This window comes from Amblyomma mixtum, chromosome 6 (genome assembly GCF_055824585.1).
Source record: "Amblyomma mixtum isolate Tamu chromosome 6, ASM5582458v1, whole genome shotgun sequence".
NCBI lineage: Eukaryota > Metazoa > Arthropoda > Arachnida > Ixodida > Ixodidae > Amblyomma > Amblyomma mixtum.
Genome location: NC_143017.1, coordinates 83,314,561 through 83,326,151, shown reverse-complemented (window position 1 = coordinate 83,326,151; position 11,591 = coordinate 83,314,561).

The following is an 11,591-nucleotide window of genomic DNA, read 5'->3' as shown; positions in this document are numbered from 1 at the left end:
TCTACAGTGACATTAAGTACGAAGGAATGCGAAGTGCACAGTGCATATGGTGTCCTCTTGAAAAACACGGCAAAATAATATGAGCTCTTTTTTATCACTGCCTTGGCTAATACCTAATACTCTCTTCTTCAGGTCTCATCACATCAGGACATTGAAATAAGAGTGCCGGCAGATAGTAACGAACTATTAGATCAATGCAAAAACGCTACACATGAAAACATTTGTATCAAAACAGAAAAATGGAAACATTGCTCTTTTTGAGTTCAAGCTGTTTGCGTTAATACCATACGGTATTCTCATTCTGTTCAGCACTTCAATAACAAAACACCGCCTTAAATTTCACAAAAGGATTCAATGAAAAACATGTGACACCTGGGTCTCTCCTCTCATTTTCAAGAATTGCAATAGATTAAATTCCAGTAATTCTCCCATAAAGCCACCAGATATGATCAAAATTCTCAATAACTGTCGGCACTGATTTCACGTCAGCACTGCCTTTCATGTCGGCACTGATTTCAGGTCTTTCTTGCCGATTTCATCGCGGCACTGATTTCATAATCAAAAGGTGGCAGGAAGTCGGTCTGTGCAACCTTCCAGAAACCGCTAATTGCGCGCGAACGCTAATAATTACTTCGAGCTTTGTGGAGCTGCTCGACTGTCCTCTAATAAGAGAGTTCTTTAGTGATGAAACGAGCTAGCTGCACGAAGGCTAGTGTCTCGTTACATTTAGCTGTGCGTTAATGTCCAGGGCTAATAAAAATACCAATAAAGAAAAACTCCAGTCAAGAACTCGCGTGTGGGTTTTCTCGCCGACAGAATGTGAAATGAATAGGTAGTCTCTGTAGTTTGTCCATACCTTGGCATCCAGATGGAAATCTTTTGAAATTGCTTTATTTTGGTAAGCACAAAAAAAAACGAAAAGAATGCTTCCCAAGATAACTGAAGTGCGAAAGGGCGTGGTGAGCTTGATTACGGGGCAGGGCCCTCTCGCCCCTACCTTCCCCTCCTCCATTTGGAAACGCGCCTGATGGCGGAGGTGCCTTTGGTCTCATATACACATGCCGGGATTTTGTCAAATGGCCGTACTACGCAACAACTATCGCAGCAAAAGAAACAAAACGAGGCATTTATTTGGGGAACACTTAAGCTCCGCCTTTAAGGGTGTGACGCCATAGCGTTAATGGGTCTCGGCAGCGGCTCCTTTTGCTCCCGCAGACAGTTTCCATATTATGTGAAAGTCATTGGGATATTTGATCCACGGTTTCCTTTGTGCTTCACAGCAGTTTCAGCTGTACCAGGTGGCTATACTGCATGATAAAGGGAGTGTACTGCTGACGCACCAAAAATAGGATCACCTCCGGGGACCCGCCGATAAAAATTTATATAACACCTGCGAGCTTCCACCCCCACCCGCCCGCCACCCTCAGCTTACCGCGGCCGCCAGCCGCCAATGCGCACTAGCGGCCGCGGTAAGCGATCCGAATTATAAACTAATCTGAAATTATTAATTACATTATATATTTTATTTCACAGGTGCAGTATTATTAATTTTTATTTTACATTACATATTTTATTTCACAGTTGCAGCACTATTATTTTTATTTTCAATTAGATATATTTTCTTAAGGTTTTGTTGTTTCTAATTATATTATTTTATTGTTTTGTTCCCAAATGTTCTATTTCCGTAGTGGAGACCTACGGAAGCCTTCCCTTTGTACGTGTACCTGTATAGTACACGGGTGTTTTCGCACCCATTTCTCCAACCTGGGTGCAGTCTCCGAAGCCGGGTTACTAGCCCGTGCACCTGCCCAACGCAGTCGCGTAACGCCTTAGCCACTGCGCCACCTCGAAGAGTGGTTACCTGTAGTGTGAGGGTGCCTTATATGCCTGTGAGGTGCAGCGATAAGCTCCTTTAGCTCTTTGGCAGGCATAGCAGGCAGGCGTGGTTCCATGTAGCCAAACGGTGGGGGTAAGTACGTAGGGGCCCAGATGCATCATCCTCCCCCCCCCCCCCCCCCCCCTTAATAAGCGCGGTGTCTCTGCTTGTGTCACTGATGTGTGGTTAAGATGTTAAACTTCGCCTCCAAGAGTGCGCGACAGCATCTTGCAACACTGCCAGGGAGTCCACAGAACGCCATCGCCCGTTCGGTTCTACGCCTTGCTCGTCGGTAAATTGGTTTTTGAGGAAAGGAAATGTATCCGTCTCGCATATCTCGGTGGACACCAGAATCTTGCCGTAACGGGAAGGCAGGAAGATGGGAGTGAACGAAGACACCATATTCACGAGACGCGCCTTTGTTCATTCCAAACCACCGAGCTGGCATGGAGGAGTATTTAGCGTGCTCGTCTCGCACTCCGGATACCCTAGTTCGATTCCCCAAGTCAACCAATGTCCTACTCGGTTTTATTACTCGGTCTGACTTGAAAGGTTAATTAGACTAATTGCTTAATTATTATTACTCAATTAGTCAATAATTTTCATGCAATTATCATGGAATGCCTTAAATCGCATTCCGATATCATTAGAATGCCATCGATTGAATATCGATGAAGTAATGATTGGCATATGCCCATATAAGGCACAGAACCGAAACGCGGACACATCTGCCGACACGGCTGCTAAGGACAGTATGAGGCGTTAAAGGTTTTCGCCTTAATAAACAGCAAAAACGCTATTTCAACAGCGTGCACTGCAGTCCCCACGGGTGCAATATCCACTTCACATCACGATGCTTTCTTTTCATAACAGGCGTTTTTACTGCTCACATTCAAGCACATGACTTAACAGCTTTACTGAACGCCTCATATCGTAAGTCATTTCGTGAAGAACGACAACCGTGGGAGAGAGAGTGAAATAGATATATAGAGAAATCACCGGGTTATTATTGAAATCGCTGGTCCTGAAGAATATAGCTGGAGCCAATAAGTCGGCCCTTGGGCGTCGAAACACTGTGTTTCCGCGTCCGAAACTGATGCCGTCAGGCAGAAAAGTGCAGTACAATATTTATTATATCGTGCACTTTAGCCAGAACTAAATGAATTGCCCGTTGGAGTGCCGGGCACGTTTTCGGCTGCCGTTCATCAATGCTTTATCCACGCCCCCCCTCCTATTTAGTCTGCTGAGCAAGCTAATTTCGGCTCCTTACGCTTAAGTACGAGAGTTAAGTTTATGAAATTGACATATGGGTGACAAGTCCGATGATTTTTATAAAGACAGAATGCCGTATCGCACCTTCCGGTGACCATATACCACGCACGTATAAAAGATTTGCGGATCCGTGCTGGACGCTCGAGGAGCATGTTTGCGACCATACAGACTAGAATACACTCAGAGACCACTTCTACAGAGTTGTTGCAATAAAATATGATTGAAGAAACCATTTCAGGGTCCCTTTAACTCTGCGTTAATGTCCAGGGCTAATAAGAATACTAATAAAGAAAAACTCAAGTCCAGAACTCCCGTGTGGGCTGTTTCTCGCCGACAGAATGTGCAATGATTAGTTAGTCTCTGTAGTTTGTCTATACCTTGGCTTCCAGATGGAAATCTTTTGAAATTGCTTTATTTGGGCAAGAACAAAAAAAAAACGAAAAGAGTGCTTGCCTAGATAACAGAAGTGGGAAAGGGCGTGGTGAGCTTGATTACGGGGCAGGGCCCTCTGACCCATCCCTTCCCCTCCTCCATTTGGAAACGCGCCTGATGGCGGAGGCGTGAAGCCTTTAGTCTCATACACCGACACTGTGATTTTGTGAAATGGCCCTACTACGCACTAACTATCGCAGTAATAGAAACAAAACGAAGCACATATTTAGGGCACACTTAAGCTCCGCCTTTAAGGATGTGACGCCATAGCGTTAATGGGTCCCGGCAGCGGCTCCTTTTGCTCCCGCAGACTGTTTCCATATTATGTGAAAGTCCACGGGATATTTGATCCGCGGTTTCCTTGGCCCTTTACAGCGGTTTAAGCAGTACCAGGTGGCTATGCTGATAAAGGTAGTATAGTGCTGACGCTCTACATATAGGATCACCTCCGGAGAGCCGCCGATAAAAATTTATATAACACCTGCGAGCTTCCACCCCCACCCGCCCGACACCCTCAGCTTACCGCGGCCGCCAGCCGCCAATGCGCACGCGCACATCTGCGCATGCGCACTAGCGGCCGCGGTAAGCGATCCCAATTGTACCCTAATCTGAAATTATTAATTACATTATATATTTTATTTCACAGTTTCAGTATTATTAATTTTTATTTTACATTACATATTTTATTTTACAGTTGCAGCACTATTAATTTTTATTTTCAATTAGATATGTTTTCTTAAAGTTTTGTTGTTCCTAATTATATTATTTTATTCTTTTGTTGCCAAATGTTCTATTTCCGTAGTGGAGATCTACGGAAGACTTCCCTTTGTACGTGTACCCGTATAGTACACGGGCGTTTTCGCACCCATTTCTCCAACCTGGGTGCAGTCTCCGAGGCCGGGTTACTAGCCCGTGCACCTGCCCAACGCAGTCGCGTAACGCCTTAGCCACTGCGCCACCTCGAAGAGTGGTTACCTGTAGTGTGTGGGCCTCTTATATGCCTGTAAGGTGCAGCGATAAGCTTTAACTCTTTGGCAGGCATGGCAGGCAGGCGTGCCACCATGCAGTCAAAGGGTTGGGGTGCGAACGCAGGGGCCCAGACACATCCCCCCCCCCCCCCTGCCCCCACTCTCGCAATTTTCATGTCATCGCTCTGCCGAGAAAATAAAAAATTCCGGGGGGCATCTTGATGACCTAAAGTGCGGTGAGGCGAAAGCCTTAAGAGCGGTGCTGCTGCTTGTGTCACTGGTGTGTGGTTAAGATGTTAAGCTTCGCCGCTAAGAGTGGAACGCGACAGCGTCTTGCAACGCTGCCAGGGAGTCCACAGAACGCCAACGGTCGTTCGGCTGTACGCCTTGCTCGTCGGTGTATTGGTTTTTGAGGAAAGGAAATGTATCTGCCTCGCATATCTCAGTGGATGCCTGAATCTCGCCGTAATGCGAAGGGGGGAAGATGGGAGCGAACGAAGACACCGTATTCACTAGCGCTTTTGTTCATTCCAAAGCGCCGAGCTTGCATGGCGATGTGGTTAGGGCTCGTCTCGCACTCCGGAGACCCTGGTTCGATTACCCAACTAGACCAATTTCCTACTCGGTTTCATTTACTTATCTGGTCTGTCTTGAAAGGTTAATTAGGCTAATTGCTTAGCTACTATTACCCAGTTAGTTATTAATTATCATGCAATTATCATAGAATGCCTTAAATTGCGTTTCGATATCATTCCAATACCATCAATTAAGTATCGATTAAGTTATGATCGGCATATGCTCATATAAGGAACATAACCGAAACGCGAACACGGCTGCCGACACGGCTGCTACGACAGTATGAGGCATTAAAGGCTTTTGGCTTAGTAAATAGCAAAAACGCGTTTTCCTCAGCGTGCACTGCAGGCCCCACGGGGTGCAATATCCACTTTACATCACGATTCTTTCTTTTCATACGAGGCGTTTTTACTGCTCACATTCGAGCACATGACTTAACAGCTGTACTGAACGCCTCATATTTTTTTCAATTCAATTTTTCAATTCATTTTATTTCGGACAACAATACAGGGTGAACGCGGGGAGAGGCTAAAGGAGACTATAGTGTCTCCTGACGAGGCCTAACACCCGCTTTACACCTATGTCATTTCGTACATACGTATACGTATGTCATATCGTATGTCATTTCGTGTAGAACGACAACCATGGAATGTGCACTCTTAATTAAATATTCGTGAATTTCGTTTATTCGTTGTCACACGCAGAATGCAATGTTGGGCTAGTTCGATGCTGATTATGATTAATAAGTGTGAGCAAACGTTACGAAGGCACAGAAAGGACACAGAAAGGCGGCGCCTGTACAGTGGTCTTTTTTCTGTGTCTTTGTTCGCTCTCATATTGCCGCCAATCTGTGTACTGTTTGTTCGTTTCTGTTGAAAGCCGCAGGCAAGCTGCTTTATTATTTTGTTTGTGACGCGAGTTATGACCAGGCTTATGTAGATTGGTGGCGGCCACACACAACGCGTCCACATTTTTCCTCTAGTTGACTTCGGTTCCTGATCTCGAAGGTTCTTTGCCTGCTCTAAATTGAGCACGGCCAGGAACAGCATGTAATCTGTTCGAGGACTGCCGAGCGCGCTTGTTGCTACACCACCGCCATGTCATTCAGTTCTTTGTTGGCGCAGGGCTGCCGAATAAAGTTTCTTTCAGAAGCCCTTTCCAATATCATTGTTACAGCTGTCACGACTACGTGACAATATTTTGGCTGCAGAAATGCTGAAGCAATTGAAATATATAGCAATTTAGGTTCAAAAACATCTAATAACCGGTAACTTTGTAAGCATAATGCTGGCGTGTTATATAAAGAAAGCTAAGAACGCTTATGCGCGAAAACGGTTTCGCTCGCCAGTTTCTACCCCTTCTTGGGAATTACAAACTGATATTCACACTGCCTCTGCACTATGTGTAATAAATATCGTGGTCCATGAATAGATCGTGATCTTCTATTAAACAAGTTGGGGTTATTGACCTGACACCTACGAGCACCCGCCGCATGACCTCGTATATCATCTCTAGCGACCGCGTCGCTTCTCTGCGATACTTTTCGTCCCAAAGCCTAAAACAAAGTCCAATCTAGAAAAAAAAACAATCAAAAAGGACAAATCAAACTTATTAACGTCGGTGCTCTCTTTCGTGGAAAGCGGGACATCGCTACTTCCATCTTTTTTAATTCAGTCAGAACCTGAGCGGCCTTACTGGCAAGCAAAAGCAGAATTTTTGTCGTGTGGATGAGAGAGGTCACCCATTAGTGACGCGGAGTGCGTTTATATTTTATAGCCGTAAAGGAAAGATGGGATCATTTTGTTTCAGCCATGTGGGCCCGTGATTCTGGGCCCGCGAACTAAGGCGACATAAGAGCACTTGGCGGCTCCGGGAATGCCAGCTCCGGATCAGGCGTAACCGAGTTACGACAAGCTCCGTGGGCTAGACAGGCCGATGCTGAGATGAAAGCACGCCTTGCCACTTGCGCTGAGCCATCATAGACGACGAGCGAAGTGCATCCGTCTTTGTGGGTGGGATCCCGTACGGCAGCAATCGAAAAATAAGACAGGAATGAAAATACGGAAGAGCGAAAAAATAGGCCACTCCGCAGGAGCAAAACAAAAGCCTAAAGGGCCGCCGAGGAAGTCTCCTTATACAAAGGGAGAACTCCCCACTATGTCCCTTTGAAGTCTTGCCTGCCCGACTTTTGTTCACTGTATTGTTTCTCCCGAATGTTATTTGCCTGAGGTGAATAACCCTAACCTTATCGGCATTTAGCCCTGTGTGAAGGCTGTGTTTCGATTTTATTTAGTTTTGTTGTTTTGCTCGCTGTTTGTCATAATTTTCAAGCCCGCACCTAACACGTGTCTTTGCCACGAGCTTAGAACATAGTGCTTCTGTCGTACCAGTTCGAAAAAGGGGCTCAAGCTGTTCATTTTCTGAAACGCGCCCCAAAATTTGTTTCGGGAGCCTTGAAGAGAATTGGCGGTGAAGCTCGTATGAAATTGGTGGTCCCCAAAGACGTCCTATAGAAACTTCTTTTTTTTTTTTGGAACCACCCTCTCAACCTCTCCTTGTTTCACCGTCTGCATTCAGTTTCCCTCTTGGGAAAGCGGTACGCTGACGTTTTGATCCCTTTCTGTGACCTGTGCCTTGGCGACAACGAAGACGCAATCCGCGGATCCTTCTTAACGACTTAAACCATGTAGTTGCACTTCTCTGGGCCTTCACCGGCCACTGCCTGTGCATTGGCGCTGCAGAGCCCACATAGGGGCCGTTGACGCACCATTCTAACTGTGGCAAACACTGAGTGGAGGAGGGAAAGCTTCGGAGTGCTTGAAATTTGTCGTCCAAGCCTGGTGCTTGCTCTAGCTCGTGCTCTAGCTCGTGTGTTAGCTCTATTGACTATGCCATCAGCAGCTCTCGGAACCTTCTTTTACGCCGGTCTTTTTGAGACGGCGCGAATCAGTGTGCTTACGTAGCTGCGTTCGTCTGTGCGTTAGTGTATGTAGGGGCGAGTGACTGCCGACACAGCTGCGCTGTGTCGGCAGTTGTAAGCTTCGAAAGTTCAGAGAAAGCTCCATATCCGATTTTTCCTTCAAGCAAGGTAAAAGCGAACAAGGTTGAATCAATCGCTTGGTAAGAGATGAAAGCACAAGAATGTCCTGTGGTTTTCGATGTTCACCAGTGATCCTAAATGACAGGTACTAAAGATTGGGTCATCCGGAAAGGTCCTATATAATCTTTTCTGGGGTCTTTCGCTTCATTCTTTATTTCATTTCATCGGTTCCTTGGTTGGTTTTTGTGCCACCCTCTTGCTAGCCAGGGGGCGAGCAAAAGGACATTAGTCGAGCATATTGATTGGAACACCTCCATACAGTCGTTTACGAAAAATGGACGTTTAGGCGAACGTATCTTTTTAAAGCCTCGCCTTCATTGAATGGGCCTTTACAGATGTCACAACGCGGCATTAAGTAAAAGTACTTTGATCAAGGTAAAATTTTCTTGTTGCTACCGCGCAATGAAAAACGAATTGGAGTTAATTGATCCAGTCACTGTTTCATGCAGTGCCGCTTGATGCACGTGGGATGTGGGCTGTCCATAAGTCCGTGCTTTATTCTCGTTCTGATTAGCTGGGCCCGGCTGGCCTACCAGCCAGTATCCTAAAACTGGTTAATAATTAATGGTCAATTCATTATAAAAATACGTATATATTCGGCTGCTCATGTTCTTTTGCATAAATACGGAGCACCGAATACTGTGGTGCTCTGCATGAAACCAAGAAACTATGGTAGTTGCTAACAATACTCACGGACTCTCAGACAGTCTGCCCAAATTTCATGAATGGCAGGATAGGTTGTCACGCGCTCCGTATACTCCTCGCAGCGAGCGACAGAATTAAAAAGCACGAAGAAGAAAACGACAAGACCACACGCAAAACTGTGTGGGTACCGGGACACACGGGGGTGGCAGGGAAGAAACAAGCCGAGAGGATTGCTCGAGGATACATCATTTTCCGAGCATCCTACGAGGCCGCATTACTCGCGCCATCGCCCAAGGAATATTCGGCCAAACTAGAAAACCATAGAGGCAGAAGAATGCGATATCCCCCGCAGCACAAATCTCTCAACAGAGAGGAAGTTGTCACTTGGAGACAATAACAGACAGACTTCTACCGAAACCTGCAGATGCTAAACAAAATGCACCGTACGATTTACGCGGACAAATTTCCCTGGTGCGACAAAAACCCACTCTATATCACATCACATAGGCCTGTCAAACATAGACGCGGTCCACAAAATACAAAACGCTAGAGCAGAAAAATGGGACAGTCTGCTGTCAAGCGACCACTGAAAAGACCAACAAGGTACGGTACAGCGAGCTCAACGGGTGGCAGAGGCCAGCGGATGGCTGGATTAACGGCAACCGACCGTTGTTTACAAGTGAACGACGTCGACAGAGAAGACCCCTGGAGATACAACCAAGGAGAGAACATCTCTGAAGATGTCCCAAAACCGCAGAAAAAAGAAGCACTAGAGTAAAGTTTTCCCTTCCTTCCTTGATGGCCGTATAAAACCAATGGGATGTACCGTAAATTCAAACTTCCAGCGGCGATTTCGAGTGCTCAGCGTCATGCGGCACGCGTTTGTATCCGTGCAAGCTACAAGCGTTTGTCTAGATGTCGTGGGCTTGCACAGCTTCATAAAAAGAATTAGCTTAGGTTTTCTTTTAAAATTCATAGTTCTGCAAAGATTTCACGACATAATCAGCCGTTTCTGCATACAACCAATGCTTTGAGCCGGGTACATATTCGTCAGCATTTACTGTCGTAAACAATCGAATGACAGTTGTGGGACTTCTTCGCCTCCAGTATATTCTATGGCAGATAAAACGTAATTGCTTTGGTAGACGTTTTAGAACATCACGTGAAAACACTTTCAACAAATATCAGACAGCGCTGAGCCGACGTATAGAGCGCTTGGAGCATCCCGTTTCGCTCACTGATCTTTTTCACAAGAGCTATGAAAGGGCAACTTTTTTCCCGGCAAGAGAGACCAGCTGGCTACCCGCTTGCGCGTACGTAACATACCCATCACCAGTGGCGCGGCCGTCACCTTGTACATCGCCTGTAAACGAAAATATTCCCAACTTAGCGTAGTATCGCCCGACACCTAGAAAATATGGCCGTCACCCTACAGCTGATAATAATAATGCCAAAGAGGAATGACCGGTTTACCTCAATCTGTACACGGTAAAATTTATACAGACTCTTGTCATATGATCCTGCCACAGTTCCTTTGCTTGAAGGTCCATAGTAATAAAATTACTTTTAACTATTTCTACTCGACATTGCATAAAAGGTTTTCCGACTGGCGCGGGCTTTCTTCGGTGCACCTTGAAATAAAACAGAAAAATAAAGAGAGAAAGACACAGAGAGGGTGAAAGGCAGGGATGTTAACCAGAAAGGTTTCCGGTTGGCATCCCTGCACTGGGGAAGGGAATAAAAGTTACTTATATTCTGTGGAGGATTTACATATAATGTCTGCTTCCTGATGGCTCGTTAAACTTGATCCAAAACTAATCAATTCCAACGATGCTTCAGTTGCTCTCATTGTGTATGGGACCGCGCAATCAAGACAACCGACAAAAGGAAGTAGCCTCACAAAGGCGAGCACTGGTCCGTATCTGCATTCGTCTCGTTTAACCATACAGTGAGTTATGGCGTTCATAGTAAAATAAAAATCGGGGCCTGAAAGGGTTCACTATCTGGGCTCACGTCCAAAACCATTCTATTTCTTTACCATTCCCCGGCCATTGCGTTCATCGTTACCACACCGCATGATTTATACACGAGGAAAAGTAAACGGTAATGAGGCCCAAACTACTACCGCGTAATTATTACCCTTTTGATAAATGTCCCCAGGCGAGTAGCTTTCTTCGTCATGCTGTTACCAATAGAAAAGCAACAGAACGCTAGCCGTTTCATGCAAGGAGTGAGCGGGTAGGGTTAAGAGGCGGTCATTATCACATAACGGGCTTAGGATAGGAGAATGTAAACAGAAAAGAGCGGAAAAATTTGCGACTTGCGGCGTACGAAGGGTTTCTGCTCTCCCCGTCGGTTTCGTCTGCACTTCGTTTTGTAGAAAAGTTTGCGTTTTGCCGCTTTATTGCCTCAGTGACACTTCCGACGGCTTCCTGGCGATAGCATTTAATGAATGTAAAGGAATTACTCTCTCGTAGTGCTCACGGGCTCTTAGCGTCGACCGAGGTCGTTCTGTTTAAGTTTTCATCCGTTGTTAATGGGCTCACAGAGGAGGGTATGCAAGGATGAACAGGAAGGAAGAGTAGGTGCTGGGAAGAAAAAAAGAAGTGGTCACAAAGTTGTTTGATGGGGACATAGCATTAAAGGCCACTGCTTCAATAGCAATAAAGCAGGTTGAAGAGAGGAAAAGACAAAAAGCTAAAAAAAATTGCGTATAAAGGCG